Raw genomic sequence first — 25229 nt, 5'->3', positions numbered from 1 at the left:
ATCTGATCAGTTGTTCGGTCTTACTCAAAACCCTTCTTAGGTAATCAAGTGTCTAAGGTGATAATTGCTCGGATTTCCCAATGCATTATTCGAGTGTACTCTGTCAAGAGAATTTCCCCTCCGGGGTCAGGTAAAAGCACATTCTACCAGATCTATGGCTACTTCAGCTGCCTTTTGGTCCAGAGTGTCACTGGATGATATCTGTTCTGCAGCTGCTTGGTCCTCATCTCATACCTTCATTTCACATTATAAATTGGACATCATATCCAGGAACAGGGCATCCTTTGGCTGCACCGTGCTCCGGAATATCCTTCCATGAGGGCCACCAAGGTATTTAGTAGTTGAGGACTCTGTCCCACAGGTTGAAGACCAAATTAAGTCAACTACTTCAGATAAAGAAGTTATGTACTCACCCTAATGTTCCATCTGAGTAGTTGTACATCATTTGTCTTCAACCCCCCCCCCCCCACTCCTTCCCCCTAACTTGTCACTTTGTGCTGGCTGTATATATGGAAATGGATGCCTCTGGGATGTCCTGGGTCTTGCCTTGGTTCAGGAAATATGGGTTGCTAGTAGTGGTAAGGTATTGTTGGGCCGGGTATGTGTTATGCATGAGGCAGCAAACTCTATCTGAAGAGAGGAAGGAGATAAGGGGCATTATGGGTAAGGGGAGGAGCTTGGAGCTCTGATCAGATGCTGGATATGCCGTCATGTCGGATCTGATACGGATCTGTAACCCATGGGTTGAAGACAAATGAAGTTCAACTACTCAGAACGTTATGGTAAGTACATAACTTCTTTATACATGCTGTTGTGCACTTTCCATAGTGTCCTGCTGAGCAGCTGGGTTGTGCAATTGGCAAAGTGTGCATGCAAGATGCACATTTATACTGCTTTCTCTGTTTGCGTGTAGTTAAGCAGCGAACAAATGCAAGCCTCACTAATAAGATTCTGAGAGTTCTGAGTACTGAGTGAATGAAACACACCTGCTGCTTAGCTGACTGTAGCAGCAGGTGTAAATGCATAGACAGATTTCTTCTGGAGCCCAGATAATACAGTGTTCGAATCCAGGTGTGTCTAATAGTTATAAATATGTAATGTTAAGTTGTCAATCTCGCCTTCATTCTTGCTTGATGGGTTCGGAGCCGATCCTCGGCTCCGACTCGGCACTTGCTTTAGCTCGAGAACTCCTTTTACCAGCTCGAGGCAGCCCCATATCCCATGATGCAAGGCAGTAAGTACCCAGATCTCGTTTGCCGCTTGGGAGGTCTTCTTTTACCAGCTCCTGGTAAGTTGTTTCACTTTGTGATTTTCAAGCCCCTTTTTAGTCAAAAACTAATTTTTTGATAGTTTAAATTTAATTTCTATCCCTTGCTGACAGAAATTCCCTGTCTTTTTAATTTTTCTTAGTTATCCCTATCCCATCCCCTGTTAGGGTGTGTGTGTTGGTGTTTTTTATAGAATACCTCTTGGTATTTTGTGTAATTTAATTTATTTTTGACTGGTGTGTGTGTGTATTGTGTGTTCGGCACCATGTCAAAGGAGAGGGTTTCAGGTTTTAAGAAGTGTGACTCGTGCTGTCAGAAAATGTCTCTGACAGACGGTCACACTTCTTGCCTGTATTGTCTGGGCCCTCTTCACCTGCAGGACTCCTGTGCTATTTGCCACTCCTTCAGCCAGAGAGTCCTGCAGGAGAGACATAACAAACTGGTTCTTAGGGGCCTTCTTAAGCCAGAGGGCTCTCCGGCTAAGTCGGCTCCACCGAAACCAGCAAGAGTTTCCAAGGCCCAGGCTTCTGTTCCTAAGCCTGCGGCCTCGGCTCCGACTCGTACTGAGTCGAGATCGGCTCCGGCTGGAGCCGATTCTGGCTTGACTAAGCCTTCGGCACCGATGGCTATCGGTGCCGAAACTGTATTGTCCACTTCGATGTCGGCTCCGATCGGCTCCGACACCCATGTGGCACAGGCATCGGTGTCGGCTCCGATCGGCTCCGACACCGTTACTTTGGTGGCTGTATCGGCTCCGGCTGGAGCCGATACATCGAGGCGTTATGTCGGATCTGAGAAGTCTGCGCCGACAGGATCTGTAGCATCGGCTCCGATGACTCATTCCAGGAAGAGGTCGAGGTCTCCTTCCTTGGAGCCGATACTTTCGGCTCCGGCTTCACCTCTTCTGTCGGAACGGAGCCATTGGAGCCGATCTTCAAGGTCATCCAGGTTGTCAGACCATGACCTAGAGAGAGTGGTCAGCAGATTGCTCAAGTCACAGGTACTGGCCCAAATGCTTCACAGTCCGTCTCAGCAGACGACTGTTGGTCCACACCCCATTACAGTTCCTCCTTCAACTCTACCCCAGAGCTTGGAGTTGGAGTCTTCGGGCATGGTTACTGCTACGGCTGGAGGACGGATACCCCCTTCTGTTCCTTCAGCCTCTACTCTTATCTCCTCTTCCTTAGAGGGATTCGGTGGTCGGGCTTCCATGGTCTCCTCCGAGGGGTGAGTGGCATCGGACCCTTGTCCGAACCCGCTCTTCCCTTGGAGCCTCGGCCTTGGTGAGCTCGGCTCCGACATCTGCCTCGGATGCTTCCCTTCGGTGGTCCCTGGAGTTCCTAGCTCTTGGAGCGGGTTCTCTCGGACCTGCCTGGGAGGAGCATTCGAGGTGGTGAAGAGTGTACTGGCCACTGGTATCAGTCAGCAGTCTCTTCCCGTAGCTCCTCCCTCTATTGTACCTGTTGACATCTCTGCCACTTCTCTTGCTACAGGACCCAGAGATCCTCCGCCTCAGGTTTCCCCATTGGGAATTTCCCCTCTTCCGAGGATTCTCCTGATGTTTCGGCAGACCCTCCTAGGAAGAGGACTTGTAAGAGCCAGCATGTAGACTGCCCCGAGCCTGTCACGTCGGATACTGACTTTGATGAGTCAGTGGGATCCCCTAGATCCCCCTCTGAGGATGTCTCCTTTTCAGACATCCTAGAACTTCTGAAACAGAGGCGAAACTGGCCCACCAACAATCCCTCTGAGGATGAGTCAGTATACCTAGAGGCGTTTGGATCTCGGCCCTCCACCTCCTGGGTGTCTCCGCCTTTCGACCCCCTTATGCAGGTTATTGCACGAAGGCGTGGACAGCTCCTGACTCTGTAGAGCCAGTCCCTAGGAGGCCTTCTAAATTTATCACTGCCCCTAGTGACAAACAATTCCTTACCAGGGGTGTCCCCGCTGATGCCATGGTGGTGGCTGCGGCCACCAAAAAGGAACTTGCAGATCCTTCCGTGCCCGTCCATCCTCCTAATAAGGACTCTAGGACCATGGATAGGTACGGCAAGCGGATGTTTTCCTTAGCGACCTTTGCTATGCGTTCGCTGAATTATCTTTGTCACTTCACCAGACTCCAGAGAGATATCCTGAAGGAGCTGGGAGAAGTAGTTCAGGATCCTACAGCTGCAGGGGCTCAAGAAAAGATTGCTTCGCAGCTAGGAACCCTCAATTCCATTGCTAACTCCTCCATGCGGCTAATCTCTTATGCTGCGGATGGAGCGAGTAGAGCCGCAGGCACAGGTGTGGCTCTTAGACGCCAAGCCTGGATGCGGCTATGTGATTTTCTCGGATCCCTTTAAGGCGTCCTTCACAAATTCTCCCTTTGATGGGTCAGCTTTGTTTGGCCCTCAGGTGAAGGAGACCTTGACCAGGTGTGAGCAGGACGGCAAGACTCTTTCTGCTGTTGGAGTCCGTTTTCCACCCCTTCTAGGCCTTATCCCAAAGGACAGAAGGGTGGGAAGATGTGGTTCCGTAAATCCCAAGGAGTCACGCCCGGATTCACGTGGTCAGTTTACCCCTAGAGGCAGAGGGGTAACAACAACAGCGCCGCTCTAGAGGCAGAGGGGTCCGAAGAACCAGGGAAACAGGGAGCCTCTCTCTGATAAGCCCTTTCAGCATCCCTGAGGTGTTGCCCGGCTGTCCCTCCTTGGAGGCAGTCGGGAAGATTATCACTGTACCCAGAAGCCTGGCATTCCCTCACTCAAGACAGATGGGTACAGTCGATCATATCCAAGGGTTACATAATTCCTTTCGAGGAAAGTCCCTTCCCTCAAGTTCCCTTCCAGATGTACCACCCGGTCTAAGGGAGATTGCAGAGTTAGAAATCGCAAAACTACTGCAAAAAGAGCCATTCAGCCAGTTACAATAGACCATTCAGAGCCGGAATCTACTCAAGGTTCTTTTTGGTCCCCAAAAGACGGGAGACTGGAGACCAATATTGGATCTCAGCAGACTCAACAAGTCTGTCAGGAAGACAAGATTCGAATGGTCACTCTTCAGTCAATTCTGCCCTTCTTACAGAAGGACAACTGGATGTGCTCAATAGATCTTCAGGATGCGTACTATCACATCAAAATTCACAGACGCTCCAGGAGATTTCTCCGCTTTCGGCTGGGGTCCAGTCACTTCCAGTTCAGAGCCCTGCCCTTTGGTCTCACTACAGCCCCAGAGTGTTCACCAAATGCATGGCAGTGGTCACGGCTCACCTGAGACATCAAGGATTCCAGGTGTTTCCGTATCTCGACGACTGGCTCCTGTCAGCCACCACCAGGCATCAGCTTATACAAGCCAGGGATTACACAATAGACCTTTGTTCTCATTTGGGCATCTCAGTCAACTTCGAAAAGTCATCCTTATCGCCCTGCCAGTCTATTACCTTCATAGGCGCAAACTTAAACACTGTTCGGATGTCAGCTACCCTTACAGAACAAAGAGTTTCAGACATTCAGACTCATGTCAGGATCATTCTGGCCAGCAAGAAAGTACAGGCCAGAATGGTTCTAAAGGTATTAGGTCTCATGGCTGCGGCCATTACTCTTCTTCCCTGGCTCGATTCTACATGCGCCTCCTTCAGTGGATGCTGTTCACACAGTGGTCATACCAGCAACTCCCAATGCGTCACCAGATTCTGGTGACACAAACATGCAAAGAACATCTTGCTTGGTGGATCACATCGTCTCAGGTTCACCAAGGCAGGTGCTTTGTACCTCCGTCCCCGATAGCCACTGTCACCACGGATGCCTCCCTGATCGGGTGGGGCGGTCATTATCAGGGCAGGATGGTTCATGGGAAGTGGCAACCGTTCGAGTACCATCTGCACATAAATGTCCTGGAGATGAGAGCAGTGCTTTTAACGTTGCAAGCCCTCAACGACTTTCTTCCCGTAGGGACAATTGCAGTCCACACAGACAACATGTCTGTAGTTTGGTATATCAACAAACAGGGCGGAACCAAGTCCTACCCCTTGTGTCGAGAAGCGCTCAGACTATGGCAATGGGCGATCTCCTCTCATCGGTTTCTGGTAGCAACGCATATCCTGGGAAAACCAACATTATAGCGGACAGATTGAGCAGAGCTATTCTCATGCCTCACGAGTGGTCTCTCAAGCAATCCATAGCGGAAGAGATTTTTCTGGAATGGGGTCGTCCATGTTGCGATCTTTTGCTACTCCCCAAAACAGCAAATGTCCAGACTTCTTCAGCCTCTTCCCTCTATCAGGCCATCCCCAGAGACGCTCTGACCCAGGATTGGCCCCAGGGACTTCTTTATGCCTTCCCTCCATTTCCTCTGATCCCTCAGGTGATCCAGAAAGCTACCGTTTGAGAGCCAAATTGATTCTCATTGCCCTTACTGGCCTCGACAAGTTTGGTTCCCGTTCCTCCATCATCACCTTTTGGTGCAGCCGTGGCATCTGGACCCAGTGCCAGATCTACTGATTCACCAATCCGGTCAGCTGCACCGGTCAGTCCCTTCTCTCAACCTCACAGCATGGTTGCTCCACTTCCTTCCTTAGCCAGGCTTCCTTTGATCTCTAACCCAGTTAGAGATATCATAGTAGCTTCACTAAAATCCTCTACCAGGAGGATTTACACAAGCAAATGGAAACGTTTCTCTTATTGGGCTAAGGCCCAAAATATTGATCCTTTTACTGCCCCTGTTCAGGCAGTTCTGGACTTTAGCAGAGATTTTTCATGCAGGCTCCTCTTCTTCCACAGTCAGAGTTCAGTTGGCTGCTATTTCTAATTTTCATGTCGGGATAGCAGATCATAATATTATGTCCCATAGGCTCTGCAGGGCCTTCTTGAAAGGAATTTTCCTACTAAAGCCTCCAATCAGGAATCCTCCTCCTCAGTGGGATCTAAATTTAGTGCTGACATCCTTGATTCTTCCCCTTCGAGCCAGCTGTTTCTTGTTCCCTGAAATATCTTTCTTGGAAAACGTTATTCCTAGTGGCTATTACATCTGCCAGGAGGGTGTCTGAACTTCATGCTTTTCGGTTCGACCCCTATTTGATTTTTCACAAAGACAGAGTATCTTTGAGAACTAATCCATCCTTTTTACCTAAGGTCGCTTCAAAAACATTCTCAATCAATGCATAGATCTCCCTGTATTTTTCCTAACTATTCAGATAGAGCTGAACAAAAGCTACATTATCTTGGCGTCCACCGTCAGCTTAGATATTATTTGGACAGAACAAAAAATTTAGAAAATCTGATCAAGATTTTGTTTCCTATGCGGATAATAAAAAAGGCCTTCCTGTTTCTAAAGTGACTTTGTCTAGATGGCTTTCTTCGGTCATCACTGAAATTTATACGATCAGGGGAAAACAGCTGTGCTCAAAACCTAAAGCACATTCAACTAGGAGTTTAGCTACTTCTACAGCTTTTCAAGCTAGACTGCCTTTGGACACTATTTGTGCAGCGGCCACTTGGGCCACTCCTCACACTTTTGTTTCCCATTACAAATTGGACTTGGCCTCCAGGGACAGAGCCAGTTTTGGCTCTACAGTCCTCAAGAGTTTGTTCCATTGAGCCACCCAGGATAGAGGTGCTAGGGACGCGGTCCCATCAAGCAAGAATGAAGGCGAGATTGACAACTTAACATTAAGAAGTTATGTACCTACCATAACGTTCCATGTTAGTTGTCTTCTCGCCTTCTTTCTTGCGACCCTCCCTCCTTCCCCCTGGCCTGGACAGACCTTGTATAAGAAACTATTATGCTAAAGACCATTCAGACCTGGTCCTTTTTCCATCTGTAAGTTTCTTCTTCCTTTGGGAAGTATTTTATGCTTGGTGTTATTGCCCTTTGTCAACAAACGAGATCTGGGTACTTACTGCCTTGCATCATGGGATATGGGGCTGCCTCGAGCTGGTAAAAGGAGTTCTCGAGCTAAAGCAAGTGCCGAGTCGGAGCCGAGGATCGGCTCCGAACCCATCAAGCAAGAAAGAAGGCGAGAGAAGACAACTAACATGGAACGTTATGGTAGGTACATAACTTCTTATTTATAATGCAATGAAATAATTCTTTATTCCACATTCACTGTATGCTATCTCTGCACAGTGTGTTTAAGCAGCATTCCGTGGAGGTAACTCCACCAAGGAAAAGCCGTTTAACCTTCGTGATGCCAAGCTCTGTGCAAACATAGATGACAAAATGTGAAGGGCTCCATTGCTTTATTTTTTACTTATGCGTGTCGTGTGTGATTGTATTTTTTGACTAGATTAAAGTTGTTAAAAAGGGGTAGATAGGAAAGTTGTAAAATGGGGGGGGCAAGCGGGAGCGGGGGGAGAACAAAGGGAAAGCAATATAGGAATGTGCAAAAGGTAGGTAGGAAAGAACCATAGCTATCCATTTCATTAACAGTGTAAAATGAAAATGTGTACAGAATGTTAGCTGAATTTGGACTGTCATCTCAACAAAGAGGGGTGATAACATGGCAATCATGTTGTATAACCAACTGGACCAAATCATGTGAAGTGGAGAGCTATACATGATGTAATATATACATACATTTTATATATGTGTGTGTGTGTGTGTGTGTGTGTGTGTGTGTGTGTGTGTGTGTGTGTGTGTGTGTGTGTATATATATATATATATATATATATATATATATATATATATATATATATATATAGGTTTATCGACATAATGTTGAATGTCATAATGTCTAATAGTCATTTGGTTGAAAAATAACATCTCAACCCAAAACTTTGAATTATCAAAATGTCTACAGTCATTTCATTGAAAAAGCAATGAAATCAACTCTACTATGCAAGAGGTCTACACCCCCCCCCCCCCCCACTTAAATATATCAACTCCGAGATCGCACTACAGGCAGAAATGGGCAAATTTGATAATTTCAGCATTGTGTGTTCAGACTAATTTTATTTCAGCATTTTGATCATTGAATATAGTGTGTTCAACAAATTCAGTTTCAACCATTTATATATATATATATATATATATATATATATATATATATATATATATATATATATATATATATATCTTGGTAAGGGACCAATATATAAGGGACCTGGGTCAGGTAAGTAGGGTAGGTGAGGAAGCAGATACAAACAAGGCACAGGAATGGTGAGGGACACCATGATTGGGGTTAGGGAGGGAACAACAAAAACCCTTACCCGTCAAACATGGGGACGGTGAGAATCTAGTCCTCACCCACAGGACTGTCATCACCACCCCCTTACTCCACTGGCTGTTGGAGTGCTTGACGTCTCCTGTGGACCCTGATGGAGAGCAGCCTCTCTATCCAGAATAGGCATGCACAACCCTACACATCAGCCCTGGCATCTCCTGGTGGATGATACAATCCCCACTTCTTCCAGTGCTCCCAGAGGGTTCCACAGCACCAACTGCCAGGGTAGTGCTACCTGAGGATGCAGGTTGTGCAGAGGCAGTACTGCCAGTTTGGGTCCCAGATATGCTGGATGTCGATGCTGGAGCTGGTGGAGTGTGGGCAGGCTGAGCCACTGGGGTTCTCCTACCTCCCTGTGCTGGTAAAGCATTTTGTGATTTGTTAGAGATGGATGATATGGAAATCTTTTGACAACAGATAAAGGAAAAAAGAGATAAGGGCTGGAGTGAGAGAGGAAAAAGATGAAATTAGTACCATCATATTTGATATACAATGCATTATCACAATAACAGTATTTTATCTAAACTTTTGCATTTAAGTATACTTAAAAACTGCAAACTATAATTAAGTAGTCTTCAAAGTAATCCTTGCAGTCTGCAGATATTGCACATATGCTTGGTTGAATTATACAGATTTAAGTTAACAGCAGGGCATTTATGTCACTTTATACAAATTAATGTATGTAATATTTTTAAAGGTTTGTACTGTTTTATACTTGTTACTTGTGGTTTTTGAACCCACAACCTCTGCCTATACTCTTACACTTGACTCCTACAGTTGGCTTGTGCTACAGACTGAAGCATACTTGCTTGCTTTTACATTTAAGATATGCATGCTTACTTTGTTACAACTGTATAGAAAATAAATTTTTAATTTAAAAGCTACCAGTCGTACTTTTCTTGTGCTGCGTACATAATCCTTCCTTCACTTAGTCTTTCTAGGCTTTTATTATGGGCTTCTCTGTTTGCAGTTCATAGGTAGGTACTAGGCTGTTGGCCCTAGGGCCTATATAAGCCTAACCAAAAAGGTACCTCCTGGCTTTTGCCTCCAAAGAAAATTATTTTCCTGTGCCCCTGTCGAGCAGAGCCACAGAAGTGATCCCCGGGGAGAATTTCCCATCTCCCATCCAATAATTTTTTTGAAGAGTGCTAATGAGGAGCTTTGTTTGATATAGATAGGTAGTTTATTCCAGAGTATGGTAAGTATCTGGGATAAGAATCTATCCCTCCAGCATGTTCTGTTTATTGTGGTGACAAGATTTAGGTCCCTAGAGCATGTAGCTCGGAGGGATTGGGATTTCTTTAATTGGAGCATGTCCAACAGCTCTGGGTTTGACATAGCTTTGTATGTTAGCAGAGATTGCCTCTGAGTAGACTATATGCGACGGAGTAAAGCTGGCATTTTTTGAGACGGTCTGCATAGGGCATCTGAGGCCAGTAATCCTTTTTGTGAGGTGTTTCTGTGGCCTTTCTAGTTGTTGTAGATGTCTTGTGAGGTACATACCAAAAGGGGCATCGTACTCTATAATGGGTCTAAAGAGTGACTAGTAGAGAGGAACAATGACTTCTTTTTTTCCTGGATGAGAAACCTTTTGTGATGAAGTGTGCTATGTAGAAGGATTTCATGACTACTGTGGTGATGTGATTATTAAAGGAGAGACTACTGTCCACCTGTGTCCCAAATTCTCTTATTACACTTTCGTTGTTAAGTAGACTACCGCCTATGTGGTAGTTCATGGGTACAGAGTTTTTACCAGAAGGGATTACAATGCACTTTTTGACATTGAGCTTGAGGCTGTGACTTTGACACCAGGCATCTGTCTCAGTGAGGCCCTTTTGTAGGATGCCCACATCGTTAGGAATTTTGATTATGTCTCCTAGTTTGCAGTCATCTGCAAACTTCATTAGCCCAAGACCTTCTGTGTCAGCCTGTACTTCTGAGAAGTAGATGCCAAACAGGAGAGGACCCAGGACTGAACCCTGTGGTACTTCAGTTGTCACTGGTCTGAAGTCTGATTTGGAGTCTGCTACTTTCACAGTGTGGGTTCTGTGAGCCAGTTGGCAACCCATCTTGTGACATAGGGATTTATACCTAGTTTAGTGAGTTTATCTATAATTTCAGAGTGGGGGATGCTGTTGAAAAGCTTGGCGAGATCGAGATAGGCTGTGTGAACCTCCTTACGCTCATCTACGGCTTTGGTGACCAAAGAAGTCTATCAGTTTTAGGAGACATGATCTGCCTTTTACAAACCCAAACTGAGTGGAATCCAGAACTTGGAGATTACCAATGTCATTGTTTATAAGTTCCATGATGAAACGTTCCATAGCCTTGCAGACCAGGCTCGTTAGGCTAATGGAGCGGTAGTTCCTGGGATCCGTGGTGGCTCCACCTTTGTGGAGTAGGATAACCGTTGCTGTGCGCCATTCAGTGGGCACAAAGTCTGAGGTGAGACTATGATTGAACATGGTACTTGGGCAGGGTGCCAGTTCGTGTAGAACGCAGCCTGGGATGTTGTCAGGTCCCATGGATGCTGTGTTCTTGGCTGTGGAGAGTGTGGTTTTTACCTGTGCAGCCGTGATTACAGGAACTTTGTATTCTTCTGGTATAGAGATGGGCCCTTTAGGGGGTGAGAGGGTGGTAAAGTTAGCACTGAACCTATCTGCCAGGATGTTGGCAACATCAGTTAGTTCTGTATATTTAGTGCCATTGTGCTGTAACTCAGAGCAGATCTGAGTGTTGCCATTGAAATTTGTGACATAGCTATAGAATGCTTTGTGGTTGTCTTTATAATCGGTGACCATTTTGTTTCCTTAACTAGCTTTGGAGGATTTTGAGGGATCTCAGCTTTTTAATGAGGTTGACCGGGGAGTTCCTCCAATCATGGGATTTTGCTCTTTTTTGCAACAGTTTCTTTCTTATGTTGTAGAGTTTATGGCAGGAGACCACCAGATTAGCTTCCTTTTTTTGGAGGATAGCATCTTGGTTCTGTTAGGGATTGCACGATCGATGCACTTGTGTAAGTGCTTATAAAGTGCATTTGTGTAGGATTCAGCAGTTGTACCACTATTGTCCGTCTGCATGGGTGTCCTGAAGTTTGCCACTTCTGTCTTAAGAAGCGTGAAGTTGGCTTTGCAGAAATTTTTTACGGTGGTTTCCCTAATGGGGGGCAGGGGTGGGATGTGGATGTCTAGGGTTATCTCAGTATTGGGTGCAGAATAAACAGAAGAGAACAATGGGAAATAATTTTACATACCAGTCTTGCATATATCTAGTATTCTATTTACTATAAATTCTTTTTATTAGCATACTTACACAACTGTGGAATGTCACTAGTTCGGAACACATCCATCCACTGGTTGAGTGTATCCCTCCTGCACCTTTTTAGGTCATTAAAGTGATGCCTACACTGTTCTCCAGTATGTGGAATCCCAGTTGCACTGGAGATGGCCTTGGCCAGACTATTCCAAGCCTCAGACTTGTAGTGGGAGCCGGTATAGTCCCCCTGCATCAGCCTTCGGCTCTGGCACTTTACAAGGTGTCCAGTAGAGACTCTGGACTTCTCAACATCCCACTTCTGTGCCCTAAACTGGTCCCTTTTGCTACCAGACATGTCCAAGCAGAGAGAACAGCAATAGCTAAGAATGATTTCTCACCACCTCCTGTTATCCACGTTTACTGATAGTGCGTATAAAACAACAGTGCCAAACAGAGAGAGTTTATTAAGTGGGAAAGTTAATATAACATTTGGCAATAATCTGAGGGTTATTTGCTGCTTGAACTGATAGCTGATTTCACTTTACAAACATGTATTGGGGTTTGCACAGATGTACTGGGGGCATACATTTCATGACCTGACACATTTTTGCTTTGGCTTTCCATGGTGATAAAATTGATTTTTACATTGTGGGATTAAAACCTATGCATAACAGACAAAACATTTTCTTCCTCAGAAGTGATTTTACATCTTTGCCACAGAAGTGCTTCTTAGACATAGTCATGAATTATATACAAATACACATGACAGATTGAGGGGTTAACCATGTATGTGTGTGACCTGACAAGGTCCTGCTTTATATATTCAGGAGCTTATGAGTCTTATTGAAGTCTTATGGCCATCCAAATACCACAATTATAATTACAGAAACATAGTAGTCTGTATACCATCAGTCATACATATAATTCATTTGAGCTCAACTGCTATACATAGTTATTGTTATTGTTTTTTATAGTTATGTTTAACTTTTTACATGAGATTTAATATAAGGTGAAATGGAGCAACAGTAAAAATATTTGGTATTTGCTGTATTAGAACCCAGGACCATCTGTACTGCAGCCCTTCACTTAACACCTGCTGACACAGAAATAGTTAAATAGCAGCTGGATAGTTCCCTTTTCATTGTTAATTTCTATGTGTTAACTGCTGCTTAGCGTGTTTGTGCAGTGCCAAAAGAATTGATAGAATGCATCCATTTTGAAATTGTTGAGTGGTTTCTCTCTGCAGGTGTTCTGAACCTGAAGGTGTTGGGGAAGGCTGATAATCACTGCACAATGCCACTTAGCAGATTTGTGTGATGGAAAGTAAAAAATGCAGCAGTGTATCCTTTTTGAAATTAAGAATGGCTGCATCCTGTCTGCAGGAGTCGCACAAACAAGACAAGCAAAGCTATACATGTTTTAGCCTTTTGAATAATATTCATTAGGTATCAACCTTAAAAGACAAAGGATATGTTGTGTGGATTAATGCGAAGTGATTCACAGGTGTAGTTGATGTATTGGTTATCAGAGAAGTGCTTTACATGACATTTGTTGTTTTTCCATTTCCTGTCTTTGCGTTAAGTTGTACCCAGCACAAATACTGGCATAAAAAAAAGAAGAAAAGAAATCTATAAAATAAGCAACACTACAAAACACTGAGCCAAGAATTTGGGATTCAGCAATTTTAATGAGTTAACACATCATTTGCATATTCACCATGCTCAAAGGCCTGAATCTACACTATAAAAAGTAGTTAGAGAACGTGAAGGTGAGGAGACTTGTTTATGTGGATAACACAGAAGATGATTGCTATTATGTTGGATTTAGCTGCACAGGGGACTGCTGATCTCTATAAGGTATGAGTGCATTTTTCAGTTATATACTGGAGATGCTTAGATGTCACTTAGAAAAATATTTTTGTATATGCATTCGCAAAGGCTACTTTTATCTATATGCACTTCTTAGACGTTTACTGATGACATAGGTATTTTTGTCAAGGCTTTTTACTTTCTCAGATGCACATCCTTATTAATTTTCATCACAAGTGTTAATGTTACAGCTGTTGTTATTTCAGTGAAATTTAAATGTCCTATATTGTCAGTGATACACGGGTGTAATCCTTCTAGAATGGTCCATAGAAACCTTTGGGGGAGTGCTGGCCACATGTAGAGGTGACTCACAGTTGCATAAAAATGAATGTTCTGTGGTAAATGTGTACAGATGTTTGGGACAGTTTATTTGATAGCACTTAAAACAGTTCACAGATGTTTTATTCCTTTGTTTGATAGAAACATGTCATTTGCCTGTTGTTTTGGGGGCACGGGAGCCAAATTCCATTTCTGTGTTGGCACAAACAAAAATTGTTTGTACAGAGATTTGCTTTGGTATTTTTACTCCACTTGTTTTGGATCCAGCCTTGCTTTGTTTGTGACTGTGATGTTAACCACATAAATCCTTTTTTATATTGTTTGTACAGAGGTTTGCTTTGGTATTTTTACTCCACTTGTTTTGGATCCAACCTTGCTTTGTGTGTGACTGTGATGTTACAACCACATAAATCCTTTTTTATATTTGAATTTCTGGAAGTTTTTTTTTTTTGGTTTTTGCAGTGGGTAATAATGAAAAGCTACTACTTATGTTTTATATATAAACAGAACTTTTATTTATGCAATGTTTGTGTATTATTATTCTTTTGTGTTTTATGTCAGTGGCACCCAGAAGTCCCAATTCCCGCAACCCCACCCCCCTTCAGTGACCCTGAGAATGATGTCATTGTACAAGCATTTGTGCAATGTGGTGGCTTTCTGCTTGAGAGAGGCTGTGAGGATATGTTGGGAAGAATGCAGATTTGGCAGCAAATAGTGGATGATGTCAGCGCTGTTGGGGGCCACATTGAGACATATGATCAGGTTAGTTATAGGGTCACTGACATGATTTCATTGGCCTGGAGGAGAGCAGCTGCAGTGACCTGTGGACAGATGGCTACCAGGAGAGGGCCTGTTACAGAGCCACCACTGATATCAGAGGAAGAGTTCCTGTCCACTGTCAGGGATGTAGAAAGCTCAGTGAAAAGTGCACAACAGCATGTGATTGATGTCGGTGCTGCTGTTTCAGTTAGGACAAGTATGTCCCAGGAGGTGCTTCCAGGTAGGCTTACATATGTCACTTGTTAAATATTTCTTGTATAGTAAAATATTTACAGCAATACTTAAGTTTAACAAATTTTCTTTTTTTTTGGGGGGGGGGGGGCTAGTTGTAGATTGATACAGTTAAGAAAACATTGTGGTTCATTACACATAGGCTTGTGTTGGATGTGTTATCCCAGTTTCTGTTAAACGTATTCATCTGATCTTGTCAATTTTCATTCTGTCCTCAACTTAATGGGTTCATATCTGATCCATCAGATCCAGCTCGGCCATTACAAAAGCTTGTGGCAACCAGAAAACTCTCAAGCTATTCCCTTACCTACAGTGCTCCAACCCCAAGTACCTCAGATCTCATTTGCTGCTTCCAGCAAAAGATGTGGTGTTGGTGCTCTCGACATACTGTTCATAATTAAGGGAATTCTTTCCCTTTAGACATGTATTTCTATTTCTATATTTTCTCTGGTATTTCTATTAAGATAGCTTTCATCATACCAGCATGGCAGAGAAACTGACTGGTTTCAAACATGTACTAAATGCAGTCATAATATACCACTTTTAGATACAGAGTTTTTACTGTTTAGGACCTCATCATTTCCAGCTGGACTGCTCCATTTGCCACTCTTTCAACCTTAGAGTTCTCGTGGAGTATAAGAATAAATTGATCCTTAAAGGGTTACTTCCCCCCTCTTTTTCTGAGGCCTTATCTGGAGCTTCCCCTGAGGAAACTTCTTCTTCTTCTTTCGGCTTTTTCCCGGTTAGGGGTCGCCACAGCAGATCACCTTGTCCGCACATTGAATGGCAGTGGAGTTTTAAAGTGTCGAGTTGCCAGCCCAGAGCCCAACCTACAACAGAAGGCACACACACACACACCTAGGGCCAATTTAGAGTGTCCATTCCACCTGCAGCATGTCTTTGGAATGTGGGAGGAAACCGAAGCACCCGGAGGAAGCCCACATGACCACAGGGAGGACATGCAGACTCCGCACAGAAGGCACCCCAGCTGAGGATCGAACTGGAGAACCTCTTGCTGTGAGGCGGCAATGCTAACCACTGCACCACCGTGGCCGCCCAAGCTTCCCCTGAGGAAACTAAAAAGACCATTTCTCCCAGTACCTCAACAGCTTCTACTAAATTGTCTGGGAAATCAAAGAAAAGACCTCTTTCGGATCTGACTGACTCATCAGATCCTAAAAAGAAAATTATAAAATTGTTGGATCCGACTTCAACATGGTGTAGAAGCCTACTTGAAAGGGATCTGCGGACACAGTTGCTCCTTTTACTGATTCAGCAAATTCACCTAATTTGCATACATATATGTGTTGACAATCTGGTAACTACACAGTTCATAGCCGTATGACCTAAGCAGCAGCACCAATGCACCATTGTACAGACCTGATGCAACGTCTTATATACATATCTGATAAATATAAAATACTTATTATTGCTTTTTTTTTTTTTTCAATTCAACAAGTTTGCGCTTATGTGATTTTGCGGATGCCTTCGAGTCTTCGTTTGTCAGTGCCCCCTGTGACAGAATGTCATTATTTGGCCACAGAGTTAAGGGCACTTTATCCAAGTGTGAAAAAGACAGAAAACCCTGTCTGCTTTGGGTGTACATTTATCCATGCTTCAAAGATCCTCCACCAGGAATCAAGGAGGTACTGGAAAAATGTTCAAAGGTTCCCAGGGTCCTTTCCAGAGCACACATAGAGGAGCTTCCCTAGGGGTAGAGGGGGGAATTCCAATGGTAGATGCCGCCCTCGTGGCAGAGGTGGCCCCCACAACCAAGGGTCCAGAGATTCCTTTTTTAACAGACCCTTCCAGCACTCCTGAATGGAAGCTTGATTGTTCCCCTCTGGGGACAATCTGGGGTAGATTATCCCTGCACCAGAGAACCTGGCTAGAGATAACAGATACATGGGTGCAGAGGGTCATTTCCAGAGGTTATACCCTTTTCCCTTTCTCCTCCAATCTTAAGAAAAATCCCCAATGTTCCATCCATTCAGATGCAACAAGCAGCACTTCAAATACAAAAGCTGTTAGAAAGAAAATCATCCAAGAGGTCCTACTAGACTAGATAGAGTTCGGAATTTAATCAAGAATAAATCAGTATGACGCACCAAAATTTTGGATGGTCACGGTTCAGTCCATTCTCCCATTTTTAGGCAAGAATGACTGGATGTGCTCGATAGACCTTCTGGACTCTTACTATCATGCAAGGATGAACAGATGATCCAGAAAGCATTTACGTTTCCGGCTGGAAGATTTGCAAGAGAGATTCTTGATCCTGCTGAAGCTGCTGTCTCAGGATGATGTTGTGTAACATGGCACAGACAGTGAAGATTTCAGTACATGTGCTTGGATTGTACTGCAGGGCTCCCCCAGGATGTATCTGGGCACCAGAACCACGACTTCAGCAGCTCGAACACTTGCTCTGTGATATTTCTGGTTTGAGCATGTGTCTCATTATAGCATTCTTCAGTTGGTGTGTGTCCATTTCTGATGGGTGTCAGCCATGGTTCCAGTGTATAACCTGCATCCCCCGGTAGGATATCATCCGTAGTAAACATCTGGTATATTTGGGAGTTGTGCCAGGTATGTGAGTAGTGGTAACTGCTTGAGTGGCCAGCACACACATTCAAGATGATGCCCTTAGCATTATGCATGACTTGGCAGTTAATGGAGTGAAAGTTCTTTATATTTATGCACATACTTTATTCCCCAGGTGGTGCCATGATTTCTGTATGTTTACATTCTATGGCATATTTGTGCCCCTGTCCTCAGTTGTACAGGGAAAATATATGGTGCCACTGGCATGTTAGAGCATAGCATTCAGAAAGTGATGGAGGATCTGAAATGCTCATGCCCCCAGCATGTCCCCTGTTGGTCTTTGAAAGGTTCTTGTAGCTAAAATTCTAAGTGCTACACATACCTTTGTCTCCATCTGTATTGGTTCCCCTCAGTTTGCCCTTGGTCTGAATTGAGGATGACAGAGGTTGCAGAGTTCCTGTAGTGTGTCTCTATCCACCCTGTAGTGCGCTACAATTTCTGCCTCATGCAGAGTGCGATAGGTTAAATGGGGTCTAAAAGCTTTTTTCCTTCTTGGCCATTGTCTATTAGCAGCAGCAGCAGCATAGACTTCAGCCTGTTGCACATACACATGAATTAAAGCAGCAGCAGCCTCTAACATTCGTTCTGTGTAGACTCCTTTCTGTGGCTCTATTCCAGTAGATTTTGGAATTTGCAGGGAAACCCAGCACTGAGTGTACACAGTTGCTTTATAGCTTGTTAAATAGCTCCTCCATCTTGGTTTGGTTGATTAGAATACATTTCACCTGCTTATGCTGTAATTAGTATACATGGTGTTTACACGGCTCTATGTGGCATGTAGAGCTGCTTACTGAATCCCAAACTGTGCACTACCATGTGCATATCACGCCGCGATACGCACATGGTCTTATCGGAACGTGTAGGGTTTACTGAATCTGCCCTTATGTATCTCTTATGTAGAATGGTTCAGAAGCTTAATGGTTTCTGTTTGTTGGTGTTTGGGGGGATGCCAGATGGCAAAGAAATATGTTGCATGTGCTGAATGCTACTTGTGTAAAGTACAAAGTTTTTTTTTTATTAATAAAAATTACTGTTAAAATAAAATAAAAAAAAATCACTGCTGCAGTGGCTGTGACTGATTAAAGTTATTCTTGGATGTCAACTCAGGACCCCACCTCAGGTGCTGCAGAGTAGCCACTGCATTAACACTATTGTCCCTCCAGCAGGTATGTGTCAGTCCAGCTTTGATCCACAGTTTGCCATTACACACACACACACACACACACACACACACACACACACACACACACACACACACACACACACACACACTCTGTACTGCTTAATCATGATGCAAAGGTGAGTTCTATACAAAACAGTGATGCAAAGGTAGTGTGGAAAACATTTGGTCAATATATCAGTCAATGTTTGCAAGCCTAATTGTCTGACACCTGTTCGCCTGCCCAGCAGTCTCATGTCCGTCCACAGCTGAAAAGTTGTTCATTATACTGTTTCCTGCACATACACAATGGTAAATACTGTTTAAGCACAAAAGAGTGCTGCAAAAGCTGGGGGGGGGGGCAAACCTATCAACTTAAGACACCCCCACAGGTGCTGCAATAAGCCCATTACACTAACACCAGTATCCCTCAAGCATGGCAGCAAGCAGGTGTCGGTCCTACACAGTTCCTCTTTAACCCATATATGCAACAAAATACACACTCTCAGAAACATTCACCTTTCTCCACTACGTTGTGGGCACTGTGCACACAGACAGGCACACATGGTTGAAAAGTAGTTGTCCATTACAATTTGACCAGAAGAAGCATGCTGACACATAAATACACTCTTCTTCCCCCCCCCCACACTTTAAAACCTTCATAGTTGTCTGCTACTCCTGCTGTGTAAATTTCCAATTATCTTTCACCAGCTCAAATAACACAGCAGTGATTTGATGTATTTGCACTACATCATTAAACTCAGAAATGTTATCCAAATATGACTAAAAAACAGCTGAAAAAGATGCTCCAGTTTTTAAGCAATTGCTTAAACAATATCTGAACCAGGACACATTGTTGAGGCTTTCTCTTAATGCTCCCTAATGTTCTAACTGAAACTACTAACCATTGTCACTTTCTACCACCTCTGTTGTCCTTCGACACTACTGCCCTTTCATTCACACTATTACTTATCAGTCGTACATTCTACTGTTTTCCTCAACAAACCAAAATGTTGTTTACTTTACCCACTAACTTCTCATTCTGTATCTTCTATGTGTACTTGTAATCTAATAGCATCGTGTCCCACATCGCCACTTACAAATATCTAAATAACTACCTTACTATTGCCGGTCCTTTAGCCATGTAAGAAAATTAAACTGATTTACCTGTTCAATGTATTACTGTATGTGATAAAAATCATATATTGCAAAACTGTGTATGGAAATCATCTTCTAGCATGTGAGCTTACTTTATTCAAGACTATGCCATAGTAAATATTTTACATAAAAATAGTGTAATATACTGTTATGTATTTTTTTCTTGTTACTTATTTGGAAAAGCATTGTGCTGGAGATTTTCATCCTGAGCCACTGCTGAAAAAGGTACATTTCCCAATCAACAAGGACAAGTAAAAAAATAAATGTATACTCCTTCTGTAACACCCCCATCCCCACCATGTACCAGTGAAGTGTGGTGCCTTTCCCAGTTTAGTACAAAAGAATGTAATAATGGCTATGGAAGACTTAAGCTACTGACTGGTATCAGTTGAGGACAACCATCAGTTGCTGCAGCAATCCCACTGCACACACACTTGTTGCTTCCTCAGCAGGGCAGCAAGTAAGTGTCAGTCCATCTTTGCACCACAGTTCTCCATTTCAGCTATACAACACACACACACACACACACCAGTGAATAGTGGAGCTTTGCCCACCTCTCCACAAGAATGCTGCATTGGCATTGGGAACCAAAATTAGTGAAGACATTCGCTCAGGAACCCCCCACCCAAGGTAGTGGAGAAAGTACTCTGTAGTGATGGTAGTTTACACCCTTCAGGGCAGTAAGCAGAAGTTAGTCCAGCTTTGCTTCACAGTTCTCCACTGCACCATATACACAATGCCAGCACTTGCACACTATACAGGATAACTAGAGGCAATGGCTGGTTCACTGCACACAGATGGTGCATGACTACTGTGGCCAAAGCCAATCCTGTTAGGTCAGTATGCAACTGATCACAGTTGCAAACCTAATGTAGTGACCCCATTTGTCTGTTGCCTGCCCAGCAATCTGATTTTAGTCCACAGTTGCATACTGGTTGTGCATTACACTTTGACCAGCAGATAACCCCACCCACACTATGCTGCAATGGCTAATTGGGGCCCAAAGCTATTGACTGATTTCACCTCAGGATGTCCCCCAGCTGTTCTGACCCTATGTCACCCAGCAGGGCTGCAAGCAGGTATCAATCTGTCTTTACCTCACACATCTGAAGTAGTTTACTTTATTTGGTCTTCAACCTATGGGAATACGGATCCATATTGGATCCAAGACGGCAAATATTACTAGTATCAGCTCCAAGCTCCAGACTCCTCCCCTTACCCATAATACACCGTCACTGCCTTCCATCCCCAGATCTCGTCTGCCGCGATTTGCTTATACATTGTGTCTTCAGAGCTCCAGCTAGCAGTGGGTTATTTCACAACTGTAAGTTTAAAACTTCATTTTTTTCATCAGTCTAGGTTAGTTTAGGTACCCCTTCTCCCCTCCCATCACTTTAGCGTCGAGTGTTAGTCTAATTAGGTAAATAGTTAGATTAGTTTGTTCTGTGGTGCCCCTCCCCCCTCAGTATTGTCTATAGACTAGTGTGGTGAGTGGGTGTGTGTGTTTTGGAGTTGAGAAATTTTTGCCTGTCTTTTTTAAAACTTTCTTTCTCTCAGGATGGCTGAAAAGCTTGTCTTTAAGCACTACACAGAGTCTGGCCATAAGCTCACCCCAGTGGATGGCCACACTCTGTGTGTGTTGTGCTTAGGTGTGGCCCACCTTAGTGTGGATTGCTCCATTTGTGCGGGGTTCAACCCCCGAGCTTTAAAAATAGGAAGGCCAAGTTGGCCCTCAAAGGTCTTCTTCCTTCTACCGATCCTCCTTCCTCGTCTTCGGCTTCAGTCACAGCGGTTGCTGTGACTGGCTGTCCCTCTTCTCTTCCTCTGGCCTCTCCTCCCTCCCAGGCTGGGACTCAAACTCCTGCATCTAAGCCTGTGGCAGCGAAGCAGAGGAGAGGTAGAGAAAGGGAGACAGAGTTGAAGATGAAGGAAAAGAGGAAGATGTCCCCAGACTTCGCTTCTCCGTGCAAGTCAGCACGAATCCGTGACTCCCCTAGGCTCCGGTCTCCGAGGTTCTCCCCGGAGCCAGAGGAGGCACGTCCAGTCTCCAGGGCCTTGGTTCCCCGACCCGCCAGGTCGGAGTCCGTGGCCTCGTCATGGTCAACCTGCCCCTTATCGGATATGGATCTGGATAAGATGATGCACTTTATCCGTACACAGATCCAGATGGGGGTCTTGCCAGCCCCTGCCGTCGGAATCCACTTCTCTAACCCTCAAAGATCTTTTTCCCGGAGCCAGAGAGGGCAAAAGAAGATGTGGTTCCGGAAGTCTCAGTATTCCCGGGACACTCGGGGCTCTTCTTCCCCTGGAGGCCGAGGGGGGCAGATTGGATGCTGGCCCAGAGGCAGAGGGGGTCTGTGGAACTTCAGGTCTCGAACCGTTCTCGGACAGACCCAGGCAGCAACCCTGAGGGGTTGCCCAGCTGCTCTACTCTGGAGGCAGTCAGGGGATGATTGTCCTTGCACCCAGCGGGATGGGAGTCCATAGCAACAGACCGCTGGGTGCTTCAAATCATATCCAGAGTGTATTCTATCTACTTCGTGGGTTACCCTGTATCTCCCAGACACCTCCCAGATGTTCCACCCATGCAAAGGGAGGCAACAGCACAGGAAATTTCCAAGCTGCTAATAAAAAGAGCCAATGAAACCGTCCCCCCAGGTCAGTCTGGATCGAGCTTCTACTTCAGGTTCTTTTTGGTGCCAAAGAAAACGGGGAACTTAAGACCCATTCTGCACCTCTCTACCCTGAACCTGTTTGTTGCCAAAGAGAAGTTCCAGATGGTCACGTTACAGTCCATCATGCTGTACCTGTAAGAAAGCAACTGGATGTGCTTGTTCGACCTCTAGGATGCCTACTATCTTACAAAAATGCGCAGAAGCTCCAGGAGGTCCCTCCACTTCTGGCTAGGTGCCAATCATTATCAATTTCGAGCCATACCCTTTGGTCTCGCCACAGTCCCCAGGGTATTTACCAAAGTGATGGCAGTTGTACTGACTCACCTGAGGCTTCAGGGGATTCAGGTCTATCCGTACCTGGACGATTGGCTCCTCACTGCTCCCACCAGGCATCTACTTTACCAAACCAGGGATTACTTTCTGACACTTGTCCTGAGTTTGGGCATCCCAATCAACACATCCAAATCTCTCCTAGATCCTGTACAGGTGATAGACTGTATTGGGGCCAGAATAGATACTCTTCAGTGCAAAATATTCCTGACCTCGGAGAAAACCTCAGGATGCATGTCTCCCTGATCTACCGATGTTCTTCATGTTTCACTGTTGCAGTCATAACTGTAGGGTACTCCTGCCGGCAGGCAGCCCGAGGTCGGCCAGAATATCAAAGTCTGGGTCCGGCGTCGGCTGTTTCAGCTAGAACCCTGACGTCAGAGCGCATGGGTATAAAGCCGACAGCCGACGCCATCTTCTCCAGTCTTTCTTGCCGTGCGGTGCAAAGCAGTTCGCTAGTTGTTGGTTGGCGTTTTCAAGACAACGTGGTGTGATTGTCATCGGTCCGAAGTTTTCTACTTCTCTTCTCAAAGCTAAGTACCCGTTGAAACTTTTTTCTTGCTCCTCCGATGTCAGAAAAAGTTAATAATTGTGTATCGTGTGGAAAACAAATACCTCATAAAGATTTCCACTCTTACTGTCTACCTTGCTTAGGCCCTGACCACGACGTTTCTTGTTGTCGGTCCTGTGCCAGGTTTAATTCTCGCACTATCAAGCGTAGGTACGATTGGGCCTTGAATTACTTCGGTAGACGATTTAATTATAGAATGTCGTCGGATACTTTACCGACTACCGGATTACAGAAGAAGCGCAAAGACAAGGACAGGCCTCCGAGGTCCAAACAGCATACTTTGCAGCCGGAGCCAGCTTCGGGTTCGGCGGTCGTCAGTGAGGCGCTTTTGCAGCCCCTGTCGTCCGCCACTTCAGAACCGATGGCTGACACGGACTCACATGGTGAGCCAACTAGGCCTAGTAATTTGTCTGCTGCAGGACCTTCGGACGTCGCTCCTTCAGATGGGTCCGGAACCGCTGTGCAGGTACCGGCTTCTGAGGAGGTCTTCAGACCTTCACACATTACTATTTCCTCAAAGACAAAAGCTAAGTCAAAGACTCCTGTTAAACCCAGACTTTCTGCTCAAGCTTCTTCGGACTCAGCTCCTAAGACTCAGAAGCAATTACTTCGGATGGCTGAGGATTTATTAACTATGATTAGGGGCTCTCACCCTCCTCCTGAGAAAAGGCCTAGACAGGATATTCCTTATGATTCCTCTGACCAGGCTTCTGTATCTTCTGTTTCTTCCTCTGATCAGGATTACTCTTTTCCTCCATATGAGGATTCAGATGCAGAGGATTCTGTTCCCTCTGCCTCTCCCCCTGAAGATTTCTCTTTTGGGGAAGCCTTGCATGCGATGAGGGAGCATTTTCATTGGGAAGGTCAGGATTATTCTGCTTCCAAAAAGAGTCTCAGGGAATTTCTTCTTCTCCCTCAGCACAGGCCTTTAGCTATTCCTCCTGTACTTGACATTGTGGATGATGCCTTCTCTGAAGCTATCTTGAATCCTGATTCCATGCCGCCTGCTCCTTCTAAGCCTGATAGATTTTGCAGGGTCCCTGATTCCCATCAATTCTTATTCAAGAACCCTTCTGCTGATCCTGAAACCATTTCGCAGAGTTCCAAGGCTGCTAAGGCCGCCTCCTCCAAGAATCCTATCCCCTCTGAAAAGGATTTTCGTGCCTTGGACAGGTGGGGCAAAAAGGTTTATACTTCAGCTACCCTTTCTATTAGAGCTTTAAATTGCCAGTTTCACGTGTTTAAGTATCAACAGTTTCTTTTATCTGTTTTAAAACAAAGGATTTCTACTTTTCCTGCATGTGCTGAGGACAAGGAATTACAGGATGTGTTGCATGCTACTGAACAAGTTAGCAAACATAGTTTACATTGTGGTTTTGATGCCTTAGAGGCTTCTTGCAGGGCAGCTGTCTCTGGTACTGTTATCAGGAGACATGCTTGGCTTCGTGAGCAGAATTTACCTGAACAAGTTAAGGCAAAATTGCTAGATGCCCCTGTTCAGCATGATGTCTTATTTGGGTCTAAGGCTGAGGAGGTTATTAAAAAGATGGAAGAAAAAGCCAAGTCTATGCAGACTGTAAAAGATTTCTTGCAAGTACAGCCTCCTAGATTTTCCAGAAATTGGCCCTCCAAAAATTGGTCTTTTACCTCCTCTGACAGGCCTCAAAGGGGAAGATATAGACGCTCCAGAGGTCGGGCGCAGGCTCTGGCCTCTTACAGATCTAGACAGTGGACTGCTTCTTCACCTAGAAGGGGAGAAGACGGATCTCAAACCCAAAGAAAGCAGACTCAATGACTCCCTCTGTTGGGCTTCAGGTCCTCCTTCCCTGGATGCCCCTGTCGAAGGAAAACTCTCT

At 44.8% G+C, this 25229-nt stretch overlaps 1 protein-coding gene across 1 annotated transcript in view; it reads left to right on the top strand.

Annotated features, from left to right (window-relative positions):
- The window catches only part of DDX25 (DEAD-box helicase 25), a 2576846-nt gene that overhangs the window by 482102 nt on the left and 2069515 nt on the right, over positions 1–25229 (top strand). The window lies entirely within an intron of this gene.

The sequence above is a fragment of the Protopterus annectens genome, chromosome 8.part0 (assembly GCF_019279795.1).
Source record: "Protopterus annectens isolate FY-2018-M chromosome 8.part0, PAN1.0, whole genome shotgun sequence".
In the NCBI taxonomy this organism is placed as follows: Eukaryota; Metazoa; Chordata; order Ceratodontiformes; family Protopteridae; genus Protopterus; species Protopterus annectens.
The sequence above is the reverse complement of the archived record's forward strand: the minus strand, read 5'-3'. Positions and strand labels throughout refer to the sequence as shown.